The sequence below is a fragment of the Apus apus genome, chromosome 19 (assembly GCF_020740795.1).
Source record: "Apus apus isolate bApuApu2 chromosome 19, bApuApu2.pri.cur, whole genome shotgun sequence".
Taxonomy (NCBI): domain Eukaryota; kingdom Metazoa; phylum Chordata; class Aves; order Apodiformes; family Apodidae; genus Apus; species Apus apus.
In genome coordinates this window covers 2,339,565-2,363,501 of record NC_067300.1, presented here as the reverse complement: position 1 = coordinate 2,363,501, position 23,937 = coordinate 2,339,565, and the positions used below count along the sequence as shown (strand labels likewise).

Below are 23,937 nucleotides of genomic sequence, written 5' to 3'. Positions count from 1 at the left end.
GTTCACTTGTGGTCAGAGTATCTTATTTGAGGAGCTGCTCAGACAGTGGGGTGCAGGATTTCCTGATAAGCTGCAGTAACACTGATAAGAAACACAGCCTGCAGACCAGAACAAGGCTTAAAAATGTACGTGCTCAGCACAGAAAATGAAATGGCTTCACTGTCTCAGGGGGCAGCAAAGGAAGAAATAGTGTCAGGGTCCACAGTGATGCAAACTCCTGAAGCAAAGGCCCTCAAGGCATCCTACCCCACAGAGAGGGTGGCAGAGCTGAGCTCATTAATTACTGCAGCTCTTCCTGTGATGCTTCAGCAGAAATATCACTGATTTGGGACAGGGCTGCCCTAACACAAGCCAACCATGCAGTTAGTCCAGAGCAAAAGCCCTCTCTCCCCAGCTCCCCTTTGACTGCACCATTTAGCCATCAAAACATTTTGGTTGGAAAAGACCTTTAAGATCATCCAGTCCAACCACTCACCCAGCCCTGCCCAGGTCACCACCAAACCATGTCCCTCAACACCACATCTACGTGGCTTTGAGATCCCTCCAGGGATGGGGACTCCACCCCTGCCCTGGGCAGCCTGGGCCAGGCCCTGACAACCTTTTGGGGAAGAAATTATTCCTAATATCTAACCTAAACCTTCCCTGGACCACTTGAGGATGTCTCCTCTTGTCCCATCACTTGTTCCTTGGGAGAAGAGATTTAAACCCTCTGCCACGGGGATCCAGCCTTGTCCATCATCTGACACTTTGCCAACCCTTCCTCAGGAGCTACAGCTGCAAGAGGGACTTGCAAACCTGGCTGAAAAAGTGGGATTCCAGGGCTGGCAAAGGACACAGGCAGAGCTGGAGGGACACTGCCAGACTTGGGCAATGAATCCCAGGCAGTGCCCTGGGGACTGAGCACCCAGACACACCAAGTGTCCCATGCTGGAGCTCAGAGATGCTCAGAAAGGTGCAGAACACCTACACTGTGCACCCATGATTTATTTGCACCTGCCAGGAGCCCTTTTTCAATGTTCCTGACACCAGGTGCTGAGCATCCAGCACAGAGCCTGGCTGCTGTCACAAGTACCAGGAAAAGCACAGGTTTTTCACAGCAGGACACACAGCTCTTCACCAGGTGTCAGGCAGGATGCCTGGCAAGCTCAGCTGCAGGGGCTGGGGCTGTGTCAGGAGCACCCCCAGCACAGCCACACTCAGCTCCAAGCCCTGGCCTGGCCTTACTGACTTTGTGCTGCTGCCAAGCACAGCTCAGGGAAGAGCAGGATCAGCATCACTGGGTGGAAAGGGCCAGACTCCATCAGCAGGAGGGGTTGGAAGCAAGAAAAACCCTGCTGAGATGTTGGATGGCAAGAGAGGCAGCAGCAAGCCAGGACCCAAGGAGCAGAGTATCTATCCTATAGAACACCTGTTCCTACATTTCCATCACCAGAATAATTCACATTACATCAGCTCAATTGGTGCAACACGAGCAGAAGCAACAGGAGACAAGTTAAACCAAGAACCACCACATGCAGAGGCTTCTAATTAAATCTTCCACATCCGTGCCAATGGTTTCATTCCTCTTCTCCCTCCCCCTCCATCCTCACAACTTAATTGCTCACTTATAAACCTCTGCAGTCTGGGAACAGCACACACTTCAAGTCAAAAGATAATCTGAAACATCCACCTTGGATGTTTAAGGTGCTACAAACAGCCCCACTTGTCTCCAGTGTGCTGAGAGAGATTCTTGCTGCCATTAGGCAGAGCCCTGGTTCCTGGGACATGCTGGGAGGAGGGTGCTTGATCTGCTCAACACTTGGCTTCTAAATTCAAAGAGAAAATGGGAGTGAATGAGGGACACCACCAGTAAGACCCGTGTTACCAGGAAATGTTCCAGTGTCTTCATGCTAGTCTTGTCTTCCTGATGGGCTTGATGCTAAAAAACAGCCTGCTCAAACTATGGCAGCATCACCCCTCAAATCAAAATCCCTAATCATTCATTGATTCCCACATCACAAGCACTGGGATCCCCCAGGTACCCTGCACAGGGTTCCCAGCAGTAACCAGCTCCCATGGCCTGAGAGCTGCTCCATGGATCATGCAAACCATCCATGCCTGTGCAGCTGCCCTAGCACTGCTCCAGCTGCCCATGAATCAGCCACTCTTGAAAACCAACCCAACCCTGTCCAGGTTCTGCCTAGAGAGGAAAAAAAAAAATACAGGAACATCCTAAACAAAGCCCCTTTTTGGTGGCAGAAATGGCAGATCAAGGGGATGAGGTGGTAGCTCTAGGTCTAAAAATCCACATTTGAGCCTCGGAGGTAAATGAGATGGGAGGTGAGAGAACCCAGGGGGGCATTGATCATGTCTCCCACACTAGTGGAAGTGGAGAGGGCTGGATGCTGCAGCTTTGTCCCACCACGTGTTCACAGCCTTGGCTCTGCCCCCCAGGCAGCCTGTGCAAAGAGTGGACCAGGGAGACAGGGACCCCAAGGCTTTTAGAGGAGCTGTGGGGTCAGCATCCATGCCAGGAGCCCTGGCACATGGTGCCTTTTCTTCCTATAAAACCAAAGCTCATTTACAGCTGTTCAGCACTCCTCTCCCCTAAAACCTTCACAGACACACAGGGAAAAATGCCCCAGTGAGGGAAAGGCTTTAACTTCACAGCATTTGCCTGAGTGTCATCTTCCTGGTTTATTTTTTCCCCTACTCAGCTGAAATCTCACAGGTTGACACTCAAAGTTAGGCCAGAACAAGTCAGAAATTATCATTAAAAATCAGATAAAGGAGAGATCAAAGGAGCCAAGTGACAAACACATCCTGCTAATCCTGCCAAAGCTTCTCTGGCTGCCCAGGAACAGCTGGGAACAAAGCAGAGGGGACACAGGAGGGGAAATGCACAGTGAAAGGTATAGAAAAATAGCAGAAGAAGATTTTAGAAAATAACCTCACAAAGAATAAATGGCTTGACCTGCAGCCCTTTTGTATCTTAACAGGCTGTACAGAAACACTGAAGCTTGATTGGCTTAGGATGTTTTCTTCCATAGCACTTAAACACTTGAAGTGTCCTCATGAAATACATTTTTCTGTATAATTTGCCTTTTTCATGACCAGGATGGTCAACCATCTCACCCTTCTTGCTCATGTGCTCCATCACCACCTCCTCTGACCAGCTCTGCATCTGTTCCCAGAGGCAGAGGCCACATTTGTGATAAATGCTCAAATCACTTCTAGCAAAGCTTGAAGCAAATTATAAAAGCAGCTTATTCCTTTGGTTAACAAAAGCAAGCCAAGGAGGAAGGGAAAGTTCCTTTCCTGAACATTAACATAAATAATTAGCAATCCACTTCTTGAGGTACCTCAGGATTCCTGTGTGCTGGTTCAGCAAGACACTCTGACACACGAGGCTGCAACTTTCAGAGCTACTCAAGAACAAATCTCCTTTCTGAAGCCCTGAGCTAAGAAACTGCCTCTCAACTCCTCCAAGCTTAGCCCCAGATCTCTCAATCCTGAGGACTGAAGAAGGGAAAAGTCAACCCAGCTCCTGAGGACCACCCCCACCTTCTCCTCCCTTTGTGGCTTTTCTAGTGGATTTAATTCAGCTTTTCCAGGTGATCTCTTAGGGAACAGGTGACAAAGGTGATTTGCATCTCCCCCCAGGCAGGGCAAGGAGCAGAAACACAGGAAAGGTCCCCTGTGAGAGCCAAGAATAGATGATCAAAAACAAGGGGTTTCCATCCATGTCTCTGCTTATAGGAGCAACCAGACCTAGGCAACCCCAGCAGCTGGTGAAGCCACGCTCAGCACAGGCAGATCTGCAGGTGATGGAGAGTGTTCTCCTGGCCTCATTGTCTATAAATCACCACGGAGGTGACATGAGATGGGCAGGAGAAAGCTGGGACTGGCTGCAAGTCCAGCAGCTTTGGCGTGTCTGCTGGAGAGCAGATAACACAGCAGCTAAAAGCAGCCAGATGAATAACTGAGAAGGATCAACACTTCCAAGGGGATCTCACCACTGGATAACCCTGGTGCCAGGGTAGGTTCTGCTAGAGGAGGAATCACTGCCATAATCTGCAGGCATTTTTAGTGTAACCTTTCTAGTTATTATCAACTCCAGTCCTAGAAAGTAAATGGAAACAGTGGTTTTAAGTTCTTTTTTTTATTAGGAAACCTGATCCCAAGAAGCCTAAGAACCAGATCCAGCTCTTCAGCAGGATTAGGAGAAGGACCAAATACCCACCAGCTGCCCTCAAAAAAGAAGGAGAACACTGGGCAGCAGACCAGCAGCTGGCCTAGGAAAAGCAACATCACCCAGCACTCCTGACCCACAGATTCAACCCCCACTTCGTGCAGCCACCTCTGCAGCACCAACCCCAACATCTCTGACAAAAGCAGGGACACAGAAAACTCCAGGAAATCCTCTCCCCCTGCAATTCCTAGAGCCTGACTTTGGACAGAAGCTGCTGATGTTTAACAAGCCCCAGTGTCCCCCAGGAAACAGGAAAATGAAATATCTTCATAAATATTGGCTGGTTTGAAGAGGTTTCCATCCAAGGGTGGTGCCTGGGCTGGTCATGGACTCTGTGTCCCTCACCCACGCACTCCTTCCCAACTCCTCCTCCACTTCCTAGAGTTGGAGAAGGTTCCCAACCCCACAGAAGTTGTCACCACCACCAAGAGAGCTGTCGCAGTGTTCGTGGGGGCTAGAAAACCAAGGGGAGAACCTGCCAGGTTGTTCTTGGGAATTTGACAGCAAAAAATCAACTGGAAAGATGCGATTCTTTTGAAATGAGAGGTTCTATAAGAAGATGCCTTTCCCCTCAAAAAAAAGAGCCATCCAACTCATCTGAGGTAACTGGGCTTTTAAACGGGTGTTTTCCCTTCAGCAGCATGAGCACTAACAATTTAAAAGAGCACATATTCTCCATTTCTTTCTCTTGTTTTGCCTGAAACCATTTTCCACAGGGGGCTGCTCTGCCCCTTGCTTTCCTGAAGGACTGGAGCATTTTCACCCCAAAGTGGCCAGCAGCACACTGCTGCTGGAGCTGCTGGGACTTCCCAGGGTCAGGAAGACTAGCAGCCCACCAACCAGTAACAGGCAGCTGCTGGCCTCACCACATCACCTCCCAGCCCTTGAATTCATAGAATTCCAGACTGGTTTGGGTTGGAAGAGACCTTCAAGACCATCCAGTCGCAATTCTTGCATGGGCAGGGACACCTCCCACCAGCCCAGGCTGCTCCAAGCCCCATCCAACCTGCCCTTCAACACTGCCAGGGCTGGGGCAGCCACAGCTTCCCTGGGCACCCTGGGCCAGGGTCTCACCACCCTCACAGCCAAGAATTTCTTCCTAATGTCTCACCTAAATCTCTCCTCTTCCAGTTTAAAGCCATTATTCCTTGTCCTGTTGCTCCATGCCCTGATCAGAAGTCCCTCACTGTAACAACACCAACTTCTCCAGTGCCTGCCCTGTTCAGGATCCAAGAACCACCTGCTTGGGCAGAGTGGAGGTGGCCAGCAAGACAGAGCCTCCTACCAGGGCAGGTGCTGCCCAGCTGAAGGCCAGCGAGGGTAACACCCATGGTCCCACATGCAGGAGGGTGCAAGCTCCACCTGTGTGACATGAGCTCCAGCAGAGTCACTTGGGCAGCGGGTGGAGGAACTGCAGGAGGAAAGCAGCCAGTTGTGATGGATCATGAAGGGGGAAATGAATATTATGGGAGGCATTTCGAGACAGAATTCTGTGGCACTGCCCTCCAAGGGCTACTGGAGCATCAACAGCAGACACAGCACCTTGGAGAGGGAAGTGCAGTGATATCTGGCAGCTTATGGACAGGGGCCATCCCTTGTCCCTGTTTCCTCCAGCAACAGGTAATGAACCCTCAGAAAGAGAGATCATGAGGCCAATGAGCAAGACTCACAAGGAGGAACCTCACCAGCTGCACACACGAAAATAGCTGCAACAAGACATGGTGAGTGTCAGTGCTGGGTGTCTGGCTGCTGAGGGGCACCTCAAATGAGCCCTTTTCCCCTTGCTAACTCCCCCACTCACTCTGAAGACACCACTCCACGTTATGCTGGTGACGTGGTCTGGCTGATCTCCTTGCCCAGGACCTCAGGGCAGGTCACTGGAGGCAACGAGCCAAGGGGAGCCTGAGCCAGCCCCGTGGATGCAGGCAGGTTTTGCTGAGCACAGCAAGCCTGGCTCCTGCCGGGGTGGCAGCAGAGGGGCTGCCAGCCCCCTCCTCCCCAGCCCCCTCCTCCCCAGCCCCCTCCTCCCCAGCCCCAGGCAAGTGGTGATGGGAGCAGCTGGAAAGATGCCCCTTTCCACTCAGTTTGATTTCATGGTGTGTGACTTTATCTTCCCTACCAAAGACACTCAGTCACCACCAGGCCCCAGCTGATAAGTGGATCTGGCGTGCTAATTGCACTGTTTAATTTATGGCTCCACCAGCTTCATCTGTTGGCTCCATCTCTCCAGGTTGGTGACTTGCCCACCAGCTGTCCATTGTCCCTCCCAGCTCTCCCTCTGCTCTGGATGACCAACACCAGATCTAAGCACACAACTAGAGAGCTGCACGTTGTACCTAAGCCCACTCCTTCCCTTCAAAGCACATCTAACCCCACAACATAGCAGGTCCTGAGCCTTGCCTTGCCACCAGCCTACTCAGAGCATCCCAGGCTGCTCCCCTTGCTCAGATAAGCATCTTTGTCCCCAGACTGACTGAATCCATCCAAACAGCCTCACGCTGCTGAAGGATAAATCTCTCTTTAGCTCTAACACAAAGGGAACAGAAGGCAAAATAAAATACACCAAGGAAATCACAATATTCAGTGGTACAGGGCTGCTGTGCTTCAGAGGCACAAGCAGCCAATTCCTTTCTTGGTGTCTCTCCACACGACAACATTTCTGAGCCTTTTTGCAACCCACATGAAATTTGCCACCAGCCTGCAGCACACAGAGCTGCCCAGATCCAAAGACAAACTCTCTCCTCCTCTCTGCATGCCAGGAATGCTCCAGAGGCCTGGGAGGAGACACAGCAAAACAAGAGCAGAATCACCCCCCACCTCCTCCCAACCCCACCTGCAACCTACTTTCCTGCCTGTAATTCCTGAGCCAGGCTCCAGGGAGAAGTCAGGGAGAGGAGCATCTGCAGCCACACACTCCTCTGCTGCAGTGAGACACAGCAACCAAGCCAAGCAAAAAGGGAGGAGGTTGGTGGGGTGCAGGGAGCTGAGGGCTTTGCTGCCAGGGATGAAGGGAGAGATTCTGGTTAGGAGTGACTCAAATAAGTCCCTGTCGCTTCTAAGCAAGGGGGACATGAGCATCAACAGAGCAGAGGCTGGTTCACACGAGCCCTGGCAGGAAAAGGGACACGTCCTAAAGGTGTCAGGGAGGAGCTGGGGGAGCTGAGCAGCGAGGAGCTAAAAGCCTCCTGTGCTGCCTCCTGGCTGGAAAGTAGGTCACACCTTGAGCCTCAGCACATCAACATCACACAGGAGAGACGGCTGCTTTCTGTCCGTGGGAGTGGGCATCCCAGAGTTTCATTCCTGGCAGCAGAGGGTGTGAGAGCAGGAGCTGGGAGCCCAAGGAGACTGTCCTGGAGACGTCAGGTGTCACACAGCCCCTCTGCCTCCTGTGGGAGGGCAAGCTCTGGGTGGTTTTACCTCCGTAACAAACAAGGCTTTTTAAAGATGAGAAAAAAGTTTCAGTGTCAGCAAAAGGTGTAAAATATTTTTACTTTATAGACTGGGGGGGGGAAGGGAAAGAGAGCAACAAACCATCACTTGGGATGGCTCGTTTCATTTGTCAGGTTCTGAAATGCAGCATTCTGGCTTTAATGTGTTTCCCTTTCCAGCAAAAGCAATTCATGTAAAGTCTGCAAATACTTTTGACTTGATTTAAAGCTACCATTTTCCTGAAAAATTATACAAACCCCCCAAATCCTGTGGGCGTGATAAACCTCACCCAAATCAGACTCTCCATTTCCTTGCCAGAAACACTGGAGGAGTGGGACTCTGCTCCCTGCTAGCTGGGAGGAACTGGGCAAGGGGCAGAGGAGAGCTGGTAGCCAACTGGGGGATGTGTTTTCCTGCCAGGTGGGCTAGCAGGGCAGCTCAGCCACTGCAGGGCTCAGTCACTACAAGCACATCTCAGCCCTCCTCCCTCATAATAGCCACCCAACCAGAGCTGCCTCACCAGGCTGCCCCAGGAGCAGTGACAATGTCTGTGCCATTTGGAACCAGACCAACACCACCCTCTGTAGCTGGTCTGTCCCCACAGCTTGAGCAGAAATGTCACCACTCTCACATTGCATTAGTGCTTAAAGAGTGAAACAAGACAAAATGGTTCAAGAACAAGGGCTCAAGCCTTTCCTCCCTGGGTGCTGAAGGGGTGCTGCAGGATGGGGAGCAAGCATGGGAGGGACTGGTGCAAAGGAGAGGGAAAAACATCTGTCAACACTGGGCACATTGGTCAGGGTGAAAAGGAGACCTCTTGTTAGGTTCCTGTCTCCCAGGCCTTTCTGCCCTGCATGCTTTGCCCTGCCACTGAGCCACCAGCTGAAGCCTGCACTGGTGCCTGGAGGGGTGGCCAGGTGAGCAGAGGGGTGGCCAGGTGAGCAGAGGGGTGGCCAGCCCACCCCAGAGTCCAACCCTCTAGCTGCAGGGATGGCCTCCCTCCCAGCCCATGGGAGATGGGCAGAGGAGGAGCAAAGTTACAAACCTCATGCAAAATGACAGCCAAGAACATTCACCTTCAAGTGGGAAGGTGAAGGGGGAGTTAGTTCCTGCTGCCCCATTTGCACAGTCTGTGTTGCCTCTCCAGCCAAGCCCAGCCTCCCTGCCACAGCCAGATGGGTGAGACCTGGCAAAAATCACCAGCAACATCCACATCTGGGTGTACTTGTGTGCTTGATCAGAGACCCAACCCGTAGGATCATATCTTGGAATGGTGTGAGTTGGAAGGGACCTTCAAGATCATCCAGTCCCAACCCCCTGCATGGGCAGGGACACCTCCCACCAGCCCAGGTTGCTCCAAGCCCCATCCAACCTGCCCTTCAACACTGCCAGGGATGGGGCAGCCACAAGCCCAAGCATTTTTCCACCCTTGCCCAGAGATGCCAGAGGTCACACCATTAGGCAGCTCCAAAAATCAACAAGGCTGGATTCAAAGGCATCAAACCATTAACAAAAAAAATAATAATAGGGCTTTCTATTTGCCCTGGGATTGCTCAGCTTTTGGGGTCATGTTTTCAAGCTTTAGCCCACAAGCCACAAAAAAGCTGAAGCTCCCTTCCTGTCACAGGGATTAATATAAAGCATCAAGTATCATAAAACTTGCAATCTAAGATCTCTTCATTAATGCAAACCTCGTTGTCACTCCCCAAAGATCCTGTTCTTCCTCTTGCTTTGAATTATTTTTTTTTTGGCCAGAACTACCACAGCAAACGTGCAATGTTGTTCTAAGGAAAACACAGTTTGCCAAGACATCCAAAATATTGTGTATTCCCCCCATCTGCTTCTGCTAAATAAACCAGGGCCTTATCTAAAATAATGAGTAGATGTTGGCAATCATTGCATAGCCATCTGCACTGTGCTCTAAACCTGTTGCAAGCTGGGCTGTGGACATGGGAAAGGCAGAATTTATTCCTTCCATACTGAAAAGAGAAATTATAAATTCCCCCCCTTCCGGTTTTTTGAGGATAATTGAGCCATATCTGCTCCTCTGCTTGGTGCTTAGGGAACAGTGTTTCATGCATGTGACAGATGAAGCCCCTTGTCCCTGTTCTGCACAGATACAGCCCAAGCTCTGCAGCTGACATGGTCCAGAGCAGTCCCAGTGAGCACTGGTGGCCCAGCAGCCTCCATGAACTGCTTCTGCCCAGTGTGCTGCAGCCACAACACATCCCAGCAAGGCCTGCACAGCCCTTCTGAGGATGAGCATCCCAGAGGAGACTTGCCAGAAACCTTAAGGCTTCATCAGAAAGTCTCTTCTGGCTGCACAGAGCTGCCTGCCCCAGGGCACACAAACATCACCCAGAGTTCATAGAATCACAGAATGATTTGGGTGGGAAGGAATGTTAAAGATCATCCAGTTCCAACCCCCTGCATGGGCAGGGACACCTCCCACCAGCCCAGGTTGCTCCAAGCCCCATCCAACCTGCCCTTCAACACTGCCAGGGATGGGGCAGCCACAGCTTCTCTGGGCAACCTGGGCCAGGCTCTCACCACCCTCACAGGGAAGGATTTCTTCCTCATGCCCAACCAAAATCTCCCCTCTTCCTGTTAAATGCCATCCCCCTTGTCCTATCACCCTCTGCCCTTGTCAAAAGTCCCCCCCCCAAGCTTTCCTCCACAGCACAAGAGCCTCCATCCCAAAGGCAACACGAGCTCCCAGACACCTCCCAAGCAGCACAGCCAGGCCCCACCAGGCAGAGCCTGGGGACCTCAGAGGCCAGAGCAATGCCACTCGTGCAGGGAAGTGACATCTTTATAAACAGGACAGGGGAATGTGCTTCAGTGAATTGTCTGTGCAGACAACAGAGGCTTTTGCTCTCCACTGGGCTGTTAAGAACCTTGGAATTGCTGCAGATAAAAGTCTGGCAGCGTCTTCATTGGAAGCTCAACACTTCTGGGCTGTGTTGTCCCACCGTTAGAAGACACCCTTCTGGGCTGAAACCTGACACACCAGCTCCCAGCATAGCAGCAAATGCTGGTGTTTTCCAGAGCAGTTCCTTGGGTCCCACTGGGCAGTCACAAGCTGACGGAGCAGGGATGGAAGAGGCAGGCTTCCAGAGGAAGCTGCACTCACACCAGCCCTGGGTTTGGGGGCTCCATTTCAACCCCTTGAGCTGGCAGGCAGGTTGGCCTGTGTGCTGCAGCCACCTGAAACTCCAGCAGACAGGCAGCACCCAGTAGAGATCACTTCACACTCCTCGGAGCTGCTGGGTTGCTGCAACAAGCTTTCCTGGTGACGTGAAGATGACCTGAATTATGGGGCAGGAGAGAGAAAGACCTGCAGGGAATTTCTTAGACAGAAAGGTGAGAAGTATCCTGTGGGCCAGAGCAGCTTTCTGACAAGGCAGTGCAGGAGAAGACAGCACTGAGGACTTTGGGATGGAGGCCAACAACGTCAGATACTTTCTGGTGAAGCAGCCTGTTGCTGTGAAATGGTCCAGAAATCCCTCCCAGCTTTCTGCCTGGGAGTTAAGTGCTTCCTTGGGAGATAAATCACCTCAGGCTTCCCTCCACAGCCAAGGGAGAAAAGCACAAGCAGATAAAAAGAAACCAAGAGCAACTCTGGCAACTTCTGGTGTCCAAAATTCACGAGACAGGTTCACCCAGGAGCAGCAAGAGTGGGTTTAAGATCTGACTTGAGTTTAACCATGGAGCAAGCAAGACAAGTCACTGTTTCACTCCATGCTCCTGTTTTCTCTCCTTAATATACCTCTCTTCCTCAAGCTGTGACTTTTAAGAAGGAAATACTTCACATTTGGCTGGGTTTAAACTTCAAGTGGCTGGTTCTAGTACCTGCCTATGACACTCCTCCCCACTCAATCACTTGACTCACTGTTCTCCAAGCAGAAAAAAGCCCCAGCAAGGCAGTTTGGGGGTTGCAACCACCACTGCTGAGGTGGGCAGGACCTCTGAGAGCCTTTCCAGTTGGGCAGGACCTCTGAGAGCCTTTCCAGTCTATCAGCATTAGGTTAATTGGGAGTTTGCACAGAGCAGACCATCGTCTAGACAGTGTTAAGCTCCAGCCAGAGGAGGTGCAGGAGGAGGCAGCCTGGTTTCCAGAGTAAGCAGTTCTGACATTTGCTTAGTCATTCCCTGCCCTCCAGTTTGGTATTCAGAGTGATTCCTTCCTCTGGTAGCCCTGGAAACAGTGGGAGGAGGCAGCTCCAGAGGTGCACAAGGCAGCTCCAGATGTCTACAAGGCAGCTCCACAGGCTGCTCCTGCAAGGTGGCACTGGGGGCAATCTGGACTTTGTTCCCCCTCCAGCCACCCTCACCACCACCTGGCCAATCTTCCCACCACACACAGGTCACAACTTGGTTTGGTAACTGCTGCCTCCACCCACAGGGCACTGGGATGGTGGTAGAGGGCTGGAGATGAAGTGCACCCATGGCCCTCAGGCCTGGGGAGACACCAGCAACGAGAAGAACCTAAAAAACTTCAAACCCTTCTTCCATCAGTGGTTTGGGGACCCTCAGCAGCTTGTTCTGTTTGCATTCTGTTCTCCTCAGCTTTGTTGGGCCAACCCACAGCTGAGGTGGGACCTGCCACCAGCTCTGCAGCACGTTGCCTTTACCTTCTGTTCCAGGGTGTGAAGCACTGCCTCAAGCAAGAGAAACAGCAACCAAAAAAACAAAAAAAGGCACCAAAACCTGTACTGTGCAACTCCTGCATTAAGAGCAGTCCTGGCAAAATGCCAAGAGGTGGCATCTGAGTGGCAATAACCCCAGCAGCTCCAGAAGTGTTGCTAGATCTTAGAAAAAAAACACTCAGCCAAGGAGGTTTTTGTGCTGAAGGATGCCTTTTTTTTCTCCACCAAAAACCTTTGTTTGCAGGGAAACATCAGTTTTCCAGTGGGAAATAACAACAATGTTTTGGTTTTGTTTTGACTTCAAATATGCCTTCAGATCTTATTTTTATTTGGCTGCTTTTCCCTGCCATGATATAGCAGGAGCTGGCTGAAAGCAACCACTTGCACTTAAAATCAGGTGGAAACCTCCCAGGGGAAGCTCTGCCTTCTGAAGCTTTTGGAACCAGGATTTTTACTCCACTATTTCTCATCAGGGGGAACAAAAAAAAAAAGTATATCTGGATTTCTAGGCAACCATCCTTCAAAGCTGGAGGGAAGCTGCCCTCATCCCAAGTTAGGTGATAACTCCTTCCCATGTGTTTGGGATGGGGGCAGCTGTTTGGCTGCATCTCCCCCATGTTCAGTGCACCTTCAGAGCCACGTGGACCTTCAGGGAGCTAGAGCTCCTGTGAGGCAGCCCCCAGGCCAAAAGTCCTCATGAACAGCCACCATTCCCAGCTCCATTTCTGAGGGCTCTGGGAAACCCAGTCCCCTCCTCAGGTGCTGATGGCTCAGATGAGTGACTGTACTTGGATCTTACAGGAGCTTGTCACAGCCATCTTCAATAAACCACATTTTTGGCAGGCAGGGAAACTCCTCCTGTTCCTTGGAACTTGTGGAGTAGCAAGGGATTGATGTTGGCCCTTTTCTTTTGTCATCATATTCCCCAGCAGCCTGGGACAGTATGAAGGTGAAGGCAGGAAAGGCCAAACCCAAAGACAAGCTGCTGAGAAAAGGCAGAGGTTCAAGGTGGGTTTTGCATCATTGGATCAAGAAGGAGGTGAGGAGGGAATACAGTGCTGGGGGCAAGACCCACCTCAAGAAGAACAAGCTTGGCAAGATGCCTCCTTCCCTTGGAGGACAGGTCTGGGGGCCGTGCAGGACACAGATCTCCTGCAAAGTTTCCAGCAAATGAAGAACAAGTCAGGTTGTGGGAGTGGGAGAGAAGAAGAGGAGCAGAGAAGGAAGCTGGAGGATGCTGAGCAACATGGATTGTTTGCCAAGAGCACAGGATGGAGCTGGGGTGATGAAGTCTGCATCTGGGTTTTGCAGATGACAAAATTTACGGGCTGGGGTAGAGTCAAGGTTTGGCATCTATCTCAGACCCTGCTGCTCTCCAGGAATAAAATAAGAGCATTTTAGCCCGGAAGTTCTCAAAATCAACAATGGAGATGCTGGGATGAAACTAGCAGGCAGCTCTGAGGGACACAGCTTCACCTTCTCCATTTGCACATCTTGCTTTAGAAAGAAGACCAGGGCCCCACCTGGGCAGATCTGCTCACCACTGCTGCTAACTTTCTCACTGTCATTTGACCATAGATGTAAAGACATACAAGTTTGACCACACCTCCTGCCTCTCTTGCAAAGCCCAAATCTACCTCAGTTTGGTTCCCTTCCCACTGGGGTCAGTAGTTTCAGTGGGTCACCCAGTTAGTGCACATCAGTGCTGCCCCACTGAGCTCCAAGCAGCCCCGGGGTCCCTGTCAGAAGCAGCTGTGAGTGCTGGTGCAGCCTGGCCATTGCTCCTCCAGCCCTCACATCACATTCCTCCAGCTTAAATCACATCCCACTGACCTGCCAGGATTGATCTCTCCCATCTCCAGCACCTCTCTGGTTCTGAGCACAAGCTCTGCAAGAGACCAAAGTGATGAACCCAAAACAAGGAGAAAGCTGAGACCACCAGATTCATTACACTAGTGACTGTCCCTGGAACAAGATTCTAACTCCTCTACATAAAAGTGAGAGGCTGGACCTGCACATGCAGCTACACCAAGCCCTGGGCAGTCAGAGCTAAGCCCAGGAATTAAACCTGCCCTGTTTCCATCTCCTGACCCAGCTGCAGGAGGGAAGACTTCCCCCCCCCCCCCTCCCCCCTTTCCATTTTCCTCTCACTTCAATTTTCTCCCTTGTTGCACAAAGGAGACAGCAGAATTTGAATGCCTTTTATGTTCTGAGAAAGATAACAGCAAATGGTACCACTCTGACCTTCTCAGTGGTTTATAACCCCATCAGCTGCCCAGATCTTCTCTTCCCTTCTCCACACTCAGCTGGGCAGGGCAGGGTGGAGGGGACAGGTGGTGAGAGCACCTCGTTGCTCAAAGTGAAACAGCACCCAGGATTTCCTGGTGGGAGAGGGCTGAGGAGCTGCCTGCTACAGCATCAGCCTTGGGTGGGCTCAGCCAGGGGGCTGGGAGCAGGAGGTTGACACTGGTTCTGTCCAGGCATCCCACAGCAGATGGCCCCAAGGTGGGGAAGAGAGCCCAGGGCCCCAGGGAGCTCCCAGGAGCTTGTTTGGTCTCTCAAAAGCCTGAGGAAGGCAGCAATGGAAAAGCACTTCTGTGCTGCCAGAGGGTGGTTGGCACTTCCCAGAGCACAAAAAGCAGGTTTCCTTGGTCTCACCAGCTGGGAAGTGAAGATGCAGTGAAATCCTGTGCCCCACACAGCACCACAGACACAGTCCCATAACTCCCAGCTAGTTCCCAGACACTGCAACGAGGGATTTCACTGGGCCTGGGGGGACAGGAGCTTGGTGACTCTAGCCCAGGACTTGCCTCCTCCCCAGGCCCCCTCCTCACCCAAAAAGGGACCAGCTCTGCAACTGCCTGAGAGGAGGTTGGAGCCAGGGGGGGTTGGTCTCTTCTCCCTAGTACCAAGGGCTGGACAAGAGGAAATGGTCTCAAGCTGCACCAGGGAGGTTTAGATTGGATGTTAGAAGAAACATCTTCTCTGAAAAGGTCACCAAACACTGGCACAAGTTGCCCAGAGGGTTGAGTCCCCGTCCCTGGAGGTGTTTAAAAGCCAGGTAGATGTGGTGCTCAGCACTGGCCTTGTGGAGCTGGGTTAACAGTTGGACTCAATCTTACAGGTCCTCTCCAACCAGAACAATTCTGTAGCTCTGTGGGGTTCTGCCATCCTGTCCCCACACCTCCGAGGTGCAGAAGGGGAAGCTCAGAGGGCACTGACAGGCAGGGACAAACCACAGCCCCGAGGGGGGGGAAAAAAAACCCACACAACACAAAGCAGCCAGGCCAGACCTTCTCTGTGCTCTGCACCCACAGCCCAAACCACATCTGACTGCAACCCCTTGGCCATGACCATCTCACACACAGGACACTGCATCTCCCTCCCAGCTCAGAGGGTTTCTCCCCCTGCTCCTTGCTCTTCCAAAACCCTCCTCTCCCCCAGACATTTCACCTGAAATCTCTCACCAACCCCTCCCCACCCTGGGGAGCAAACAGCTCTGGCTGCCATAGGCAAGTGATAACACAGCCAGTGTTAATCCTTGCCTGTTGTTGTATCCCCACCAGCAGTACATGGATTGAGAGAAAAGGCTCACCAGCCCAGCCATAATTACATTAGAAAGGTGATTATCTCCCCTTCCACCCCACTCTCTGCTTGCTTTATCTAACAAAGGTTCCAGCTGAAGTTTGCAGCAACAGGACCAGCCACCTGAAAAATCACCAGGAAATGTAAGAGTTAATTGTCCCATGTGTGAGAACCAGAAGCTCAAGGCTGAGGAGAAGAAGAATGGAGCAGGAGGGCCCCAAACCAGGAGCAAATGGGCCCCCTGGGCTGCTGCTGATGCCCATGTCCCCACCCCAGAGCCTGTCCTGGAGGGATCCTCAGTCTTTCAGCTACAGACCAGATGTGAGCACCCCAAAACCCCAGCAGCCTGCTCTGGAATACATGTTTGCAGCAAGGCACCTGCCTCACAGATCCTGCTCTTTCAGACTGTTTCCAAACCATCAGGAAGGCTAAAGGGATGTCAAAATATAAAGCTGTTTTCCCTTGTTTAGCCCTCTGCTCAGGGCAGCAAGGACAGTGCCATCCCATCACCTCTGAAGTGGCTGCCTGTGCTGCTGGTTACCAAGGAAAAGGGAAACTGAGGCACAGAGCAGAAGAACTTGAACACAAGGCTGTGGGTGTCCCCGACCTTCACCCACGTCCAGCTCCACCCAAACAATCTCTCTGGGTCAACTTGGACCAAAGCTGCCTTTGGCCCCTGAGCCATCCTCACTCGTGCTTCTAAGCACAGAACCACAGGGGCCCTTCTCCAGCACACAATAAACCACCCAGAATGGAACGAGCTAAATATCATTTCAAACAAGCACTCATTGCACAGATCACCACATGAAGATGTTGGCTCACACATGTTGGGTGATTGTTTCATAGAAGGGGTTTTATGGTTTGTCCTGTTTCTGAGTAGAATAAAATCACCGTTGGAGGGGAGACAATTAATTGTTTTAATTAAAATGTTTTGGGGAACATTTTGAAAAATGACTGTCTTTTATCAAGGCATAACTGCCCATATGATGTCCTCTAAAGTATTGTCACCAGAGTGTCTTCTATCTTTTCAAATTAAGAGGTGGGACAGTACTTGGCAAAAGGTCCCAGCAGGACTGGCTCCCAGCCAGCACAGCAGCTTGTGCTGTTTGGCTTGTGCCTTTGCAGAAGAGGATGTTTTTTCCCCCCCCTTGATGAGAAATGCTGCTCTAACGATTGGGGAAAAGCATCCTAAAAAGCCAGAAGTGAAGACACTTTTCAGCTGAGTTTCCTCAGCATCACAGTTTGCACTAGGACAATTCGTTAGGACTGAAAGTTTGGCACCTGTGGGCCACTGCTCCCCACTTCCAGGGCTTCTTTTCAGATGCTGCAGGACTTTGGTCCCAGCCCTCAGGAACCGTGCAGCACCCAACACCTCCAGACACCACACAAGAACCATCAGCCTACACTTCCACCAACGCTTTGCTGGCCACCAGCAGGTGACCTTTCCCTGTCTCTCCCCACTCATGACCTACCCAGCCACACGGGGTTTCATTTTCCCCGTGTGCTGTTCTACATCTCAGCACCTCAGGTGCTGCATCCAGCACCTCCCCAGCACCGTGCAGAGCCCTCGAGCTGCATCAGGCCTTTCTTGGGCTTGGCACCAACCCTCCCAACACCTCGGAGACATGGTGCCCATCCCAAACGGCTTGTAACCTCCTCCTTGTGCACCAAGAACTCTCCTAAGGGCACCTGGAGCAAAGAGGGGATGTCTGGGGGAGTTTCTGCTCCTGAAGGAGGGGTTGTGTGGACACTGCTGGCTTCCAGCAGCATCACCAGGGCAGAAGCCAGAGGATGGTTGTGTTGCTGGAGGACACAGCAGGAGCCAGCACCTGCCACGTGCTACACCTGCCCTTCCAGCAGCACCTTCCAACAGCCCAGAACTCCAGCAACAGCGTTTGATGGCTTTGCAGGACATCCAGTCTCAACACCCAACCCAGAGGCTGCCAGGGAAGGAGCTGTCACCAGCTACACAGAGATGGGGCTGCAGGTAGAGGGGGTTTGCCTGGAGATGGTGCTTTATTAAGCTTAAAACTTCCAGTCTGGAAACAGCTCTCCCCAGGCAGCTGTTGGGCACAGCTGGATGAAGCAGAGGGGAAGAGGTAAAGGCAGATAAAACCACTTGTGCAATCCCATGTGATGTTGCTTCCACCTCCCCTCTCCCCAAACACAGCAGCTTAGAGCCCCTCGTGTGCTGACAGAAACACCTCACCCAGCCCTCCATTCACCCAAGAGGTCTGTCCCAGGCACCATTTCCAGGGGAGCAGCTCAGGAACAGCAGAACATCAGTGTTCATCTGCTTCTCCTTTGGGCAACCTGGAGCCCCCGGGTTCACCCCCAGCTGCTTGTGAGGCAGCACCACCCGGGCAGCTCCAGCCTCCCTGCTCCACCTCCTCCTCGAGCTCTGCACTGACACCAGAGCCAAGGCCCAGGGCTTCAGAGCTGCTGAGACTTCATCAGGTGAAAAAAAAAAAAGCCAGCTATTCAATTACTTCTAGAAGATTCCTTGTCCCCCAGCTCAACAGCCAGGCCAAAGCCACAAGGGAGTCAGTGTCTCACTGCAGCACAGCCCACTTCTGGTGCCTCCACCACAACGAGCAATTTTGGGATAGCAAACAAGAGCAAACCACTTGCTGCATCATTTCTCCAGGGACAGGCTCTCCTCTCCCGTCTCCAGCCCTGCAAGACACTGCCCTCCAGCCACATTTCCATACTCCCCTCTTCAACGACAGATCATATTCTGTCACAATATCCAGCCCCTTGGAAGGGTGGAGGATCAGCAAATCACCCTCCATGGCTCAGCTTCCCTCCTCCTGCAGCCCAGATCATTGACTCGTTGGGAGGCTTTCATCTCTTCCTTGGGCTGGGAAGATGAAGTCAAATTGTGTCTTCAAAATTCAAACTGCTTCATGCCACCCCTGCCAGTCAATAAATCCCCACCACCCTCACCCTGTGGTTTTAGTGCTTCTATGAAAAAAAACAATCAGGCCAAAGCACTTGTGGAAATCTCCCCTCATCTGTCACACAGCTTGCCTGGAAACATGAGCATCCTTCAAACTGCTTTTATTTATTTATTAAAGCAGGAAAGGAGGGAGAAAAACATCCCAGGCCAGCCTATGTCAGCAATTAGGAGCATGAAATATCTGGCAGGAGCAGCTTTATAATTAGAGCTTTACCCTGTCCTTCTCTTCTCCCCCTGCCAAGCAGGAAGGACTGAAGAGCAGCCACGTCTGCAAGGTCAAGCTGCTCCTGGGGGTCCCTGGAGGACAAGCAGGCTGAGGCTCCTGCAGGAGCTCAAGGGCTGCAGCAGCACATGGACCAGCCCTGGCCCCAGAGGTCTCTCTCAGCTGTCCTGACAGCTTTTACCCCTCCAACACGGGCCAACCTGCTGCCTCATTCTCCCAAACCTCTAAGCACACCCTTCCCTGTCCTAAGCTGGTGGTACCAGCACTCCAGTCACTCACCCCTTCCCTGCTGCCTTCAGACCACACACACATAGAATCACTCACTGGTTTGGGTTGGAAGGGACCTTCAAGATCACCCAGTCCCAACCCCCTGCATGGGCAGGGACACCTCCCACCAGCCCAGGTTGCTCCAAGCCCCATCCAACCTGCCCTTCAACACTGCCAGGGATGGGGCAGCCACAGCTTCTCTGAGAAGCCTATTCCAGTGCCTTCCTACCCTCATGGTGAAGAATTTCCTCCTGATATCTCATCTAAATCTACCTTATTTTCAGTTTAAAACCCTTCCCTCTGGTCCCACCCCTCCCTGCCCTTGTCCCAAGCCCCTCCCCAGCTTTCCTGGAGCCCCTTCAGGCACTGGAAGGTGCTCTAAGGTCTCCCTGGAGCCTTCTCTTCTCCAGGCTGAACACCCCAACTCTCCCAGCCTGTCTTTATACCTGATGTGCAGCATTTGTGCAGTATAAGTGGACTTCAATAAAAGCCATCTACAAAAAGCCAGGGCCTCTCTGTCCATCCAAATCCCAGCAGGAGCAGAAAATGCACTTTTAACCTATACACCTCAGACAGTGAAGAGCACCATCCTCTTCAGCTGAGGGGGAAAACAAATTCATTTACACAGGTCAAACCAGAGCAAGGCTCTCAAGTGCTCTGTAGCAATTACCCCAATGAAAATGTAAATGCACAAAGCCAACTCAGGAAGGTTCAGTGTCAGCAACATGAGAAACTCACCTGCTGCAGCTACCCAAGGAGAAATTCAGAGTCAGGTACCAATAGCCCAACCCCCAAAGAGGTCTCCTTTGTACAAACAGCCCTTGGAGAGCCCAAATATGTTGCCAACACACACACACAAGTGCAAATTCCTGGCTTGTGGGAGAACACAGCTATGACTCAAGGAAAATAAAGTCTGTACACAATACACCTTCAACCCACATGCCCAGTTCCCCTTACAAAAGCCCTGGTGTGCATCCTAAATCACACAAATTTCCCATTCAACACCCTCTGAGGAGGAGAAATCTTATTTTCATTCTCATTTTAAACACTGGGAATGGAAGAGAGCTGAGCTCCTTCTGGAAAATGCTTTATCAGAGGGAAATGCCTGTGGAGTGAAACCAAAAGTGCTGGTTAATCTGGGCTGGATACAGTAAATAGCCTCAGCCAGAAACAAGTGAAGAGCTGAAGGAGGAACCAAACATTTCCTTTTGGCATTTGCTAAATTAGGTCGTTCAACACAGTGTTTTAAGTTCAGTAATTCTCTACATGTCAGCATAAGTGAGCTACAAAATATATAAATACATTAAAAAAGCAGCAAAATGGAGCAACACATTTTCACAACTTGTGAGAAAAAGCAACAGAGAGCAGTACCTGGGCTCCACTGAGCAGGCTGGAGCTTCTTTTTCTCAGCTGGTTCAACAGAAATGGAAAATAACAGCCCCAAGCAGCAGGCTCCCAGGGGTGCCTTGCAGCCCCCAGCCTGCTGAGGCCTCAGCAGACCCTTCCCAGCTGGATGAGCTGGGCCTCAGTGGCAGGAGATCCACAGGACAGGCACCCTGAGGTGCCACCTGGGTGAGGAGCTGCTCTCACCTCAGGTGGTCAAGTCTTCCTTTGGCCAAACAATAGGACCAGTCCCCAGAGCTGCTCCAGAGGGTGCTCTGCAACCAGAGCCACCAGCAGGTCTCTTCCAAAAGGCAGAGCTAGCACCCCTGGGGCAGTAAGTCTGTCCTGGTGGGTCTGAACAGAGCTGCAAAGGCTCAGAGCTGAGGAACAGGGGTTTCAGAGGTTACCAACCACACCTCCTTCATCCCTTCTCACTTGCTCTTTATGACCTGGTTCCTCTCAGCTGCATCTGCTCAGGAGATCAGGTGCTAACAGGGAAAAGCTGTGTGTGGGACAAGGCTTCAGCAGGTGTGGGGGATGCTTTTTGAAGTGCCTTTGCCTGGAAGAATGAGGCCCCAGTAACCTCCCCACTGGGATCAGTTGTGTTTGCTGGCTCTCATGTCAGGTATTTTGGTACTAGGGGAAAAGATGGGATTGGGAAAAAGAGAAGCTAAAGTCAGAGCCACAGCAGAGAAGGATGAAGCCCTGCTGGCACCCCTCTGCCTACAGGATCTCAGTGCTGGCATGCTTGCTCAGGGCACAGGAGGCCACATCCTCCCCACCACAAAGTGAGCAGATCTGAGCTCACTTCTGCCAAAAGAGGCTCTTTGCTCTTAGGACATGAAAGCAGAGAGGAGTGGTTCTCAGTGCCTCCTCCTGAACCTGCTTCACCCAGTGCAGATGAACCTGTGCTGGGCAGGACACAGAAGGTGGGTGGCCAACATCAGCACAGGTGCCCAAAGCACCCACCAAGAGATCCTCCCCACTCCCTGCCTCAACAGCTACTGACCTCATTTCTGCAGAGCAGAAGAGCTGCTCCACCAGCAGGGATTTGGAATGTCTGGCAGCACTCTTTAAAAATGCAACAGAGCTTTCCTTTCCTGTCCAAGAATCAAGCAGAGCTTACCTCTGAAATTTGCTCTCCCGAATCCAAAAGCTCTGAGCAGGAGGCTGAAAACTCTTGGGCAAGTTGTGTCTTTTCACCTGGAGCTTTTCCAGGTGATGTAAATACCCTTAAACCACCAGGGAGGTCATTAAAGAGAAGGGTTAGAGTTTCACCCCTCCAGCAGGACACCCTGTTCACCAGACATACCATTTGCTTACACACCAAATCACACCAGGTCAAGAAGAGTCTTAAAACAAGATGCTCTTGTGTTGTATCTCCGAGACACAAAACCATTCTGGTTACCCAAACCAGAACCTTCTCCTAATCCCCAAGACAGTCCCAGACTGGGGAAAGATCATTCTGCTCCACCATTCCTCCCAACCCTGGACACAGAAGGGAAGTCCTACAGAGGCACGTTGCAGCACACAAGCTTATCATTCCAGTAGCTTCCCAGTTGCATACTGGTGTCTAAAAAGCTGCACTGGGATCACTTTCATCAAAGGGAAACGACATGAGCATTGTGCTTTTCATGCTATAGAGGAGCTCCTGAATTCCTGACAGACAAGAGCAGCAGGGCTGGTGGGTGAGGTCTTGTTTCCTATTGGGCCCTCTGGGAAAACAGAGCAGCTCTCAGGAATTAATTCACCAAAAAAATAAGAAACTATCGGTCTTGTGTTTTCTTGCAGGTCTATCATCTGGTCTAACAGGAGAGAACCCCTCCCAAAACACCTCCCTCCCCCCACACTGCTCACACAGCCCCAGCTCTGGGAATTCCTGCCTTCAGCTCAGCAGGTCACCAAGCTTGGCTTTTAGGTTTCAGACACAAAACAAGAGTCACTCACCCCCTTTCCAGGTCACTCTGCACCCCATCTCCCCCCCGCTAAAGAGATGTTCCCAGCAGCCCCACTGCACCCCACCGTGCCAGGAAGAATTTGGGGCTTTTTTCACCCCGATGCCTGGAGATCTCACCTGTCGCTCGACCCCCCGACGTGCCCAGGGGAGGCTGTTCCCTGCAGAAGGACCTGGGGACTGCAGTGGCTTTGGGGACTGCAGCCAGGAGAGGGGCACAGCCAGCTCAGCCCCTGTGAACCCTCTGAGCCCCCCCAGCCCCTCTTGGGCCCTATGTTAACCCCCCCACTCAGCCCCTGTAGCCCTCCTCAGCCCTACCTAGCACCATCTTGGGCCCTGTAGCCTCCCGTGGCCCCCCCTGGCCCCCTGCAACCCCCCTTGGCCCCCTGCAACCCCTCTTGGTCCCCTGTAACCCCTCTTGGCCCCCTGCAACCCCTCTTGGTCCCCTGCAACCCCCCTTGGCCCCCTGCAACCCCTCTTGGCCCCCTGTAACCCCTCTTGGCCCCCTGCAAGCCCCTTGGCCCCCTGCAACCCCCCTTGGCCCCCTGCAACCCCTCTTGGTCCCCTGCAACCCCCCTTGGCCCCTGCAACCCCCCTTGGCCCCCTGCAACCCCTCTTGGTCCCCTGCAACCCCCCTTGGCCCCTGCAACCCCCCTTGGCCCCCTGCAACCCCCCTTGGCCCCCTGCAACCCCTCTTGGTCCCCTGTAACCCCTCTTGGCCCCCTGCAACCCCTCTTGGTCCCCTGCAACCCCCCTTGGCCCCCTGCAACCCCTCTTGGTCCCCTGCAACCCCCCTTGGCCCCCTGCAACCCCTCTTGGCCCCCTGTAGCCCCTCTTGGCCCCCTGCAACCCCTCTTGGTCCCCTGCAACCCCTCTTGGTCCCCTGCAACCCCCCTTGGCCCCCTGCAACCCCTCTTGGCCCCCTGCAACCCCTCTTGGTCCCCTGCAACCCCCCTTGGCCCCCTGCAACCCCTCTTGGTCCCCTGCAACCCCCCTTGGCCCCCTGCAACCCCTCTTGGTCCCCTGCAACCCCCCTTGGCCCCCTGCAAACCCTCTTGGTCCCCTGCAACCCCTCTTGGCCCCCTGTAGCCCCTCTTGGCCCCCTGCAACCCCCCTTGGCCCCCTGCAACCCCTCTTGGCCCCCTGTAGCCCCTCTTGGCCCCCTGCAACCCCTCTTGGTCCCCTGCAACCCCTCTTGGCCCCCTGTAACCCCTCTTGGCCCCCTGCAAGCCCCTTGGCCCCCTGCAACCCCCCTTG

General features: G+C 52.5%; 1 protein-coding gene across 1 annotated transcript in view; it reads right to left on the bottom strand.

Annotated features, from left to right (window-relative positions):
* Nucleotides 1-23,937, bottom strand: part of CACNA1B (calcium voltage-gated channel subunit alpha1 B) — a 296,223-nt gene that overhangs the window by 190,810 nt on the left and 81,476 nt on the right. The gene's annotated exons all lie outside the window — the stretch shown is intronic.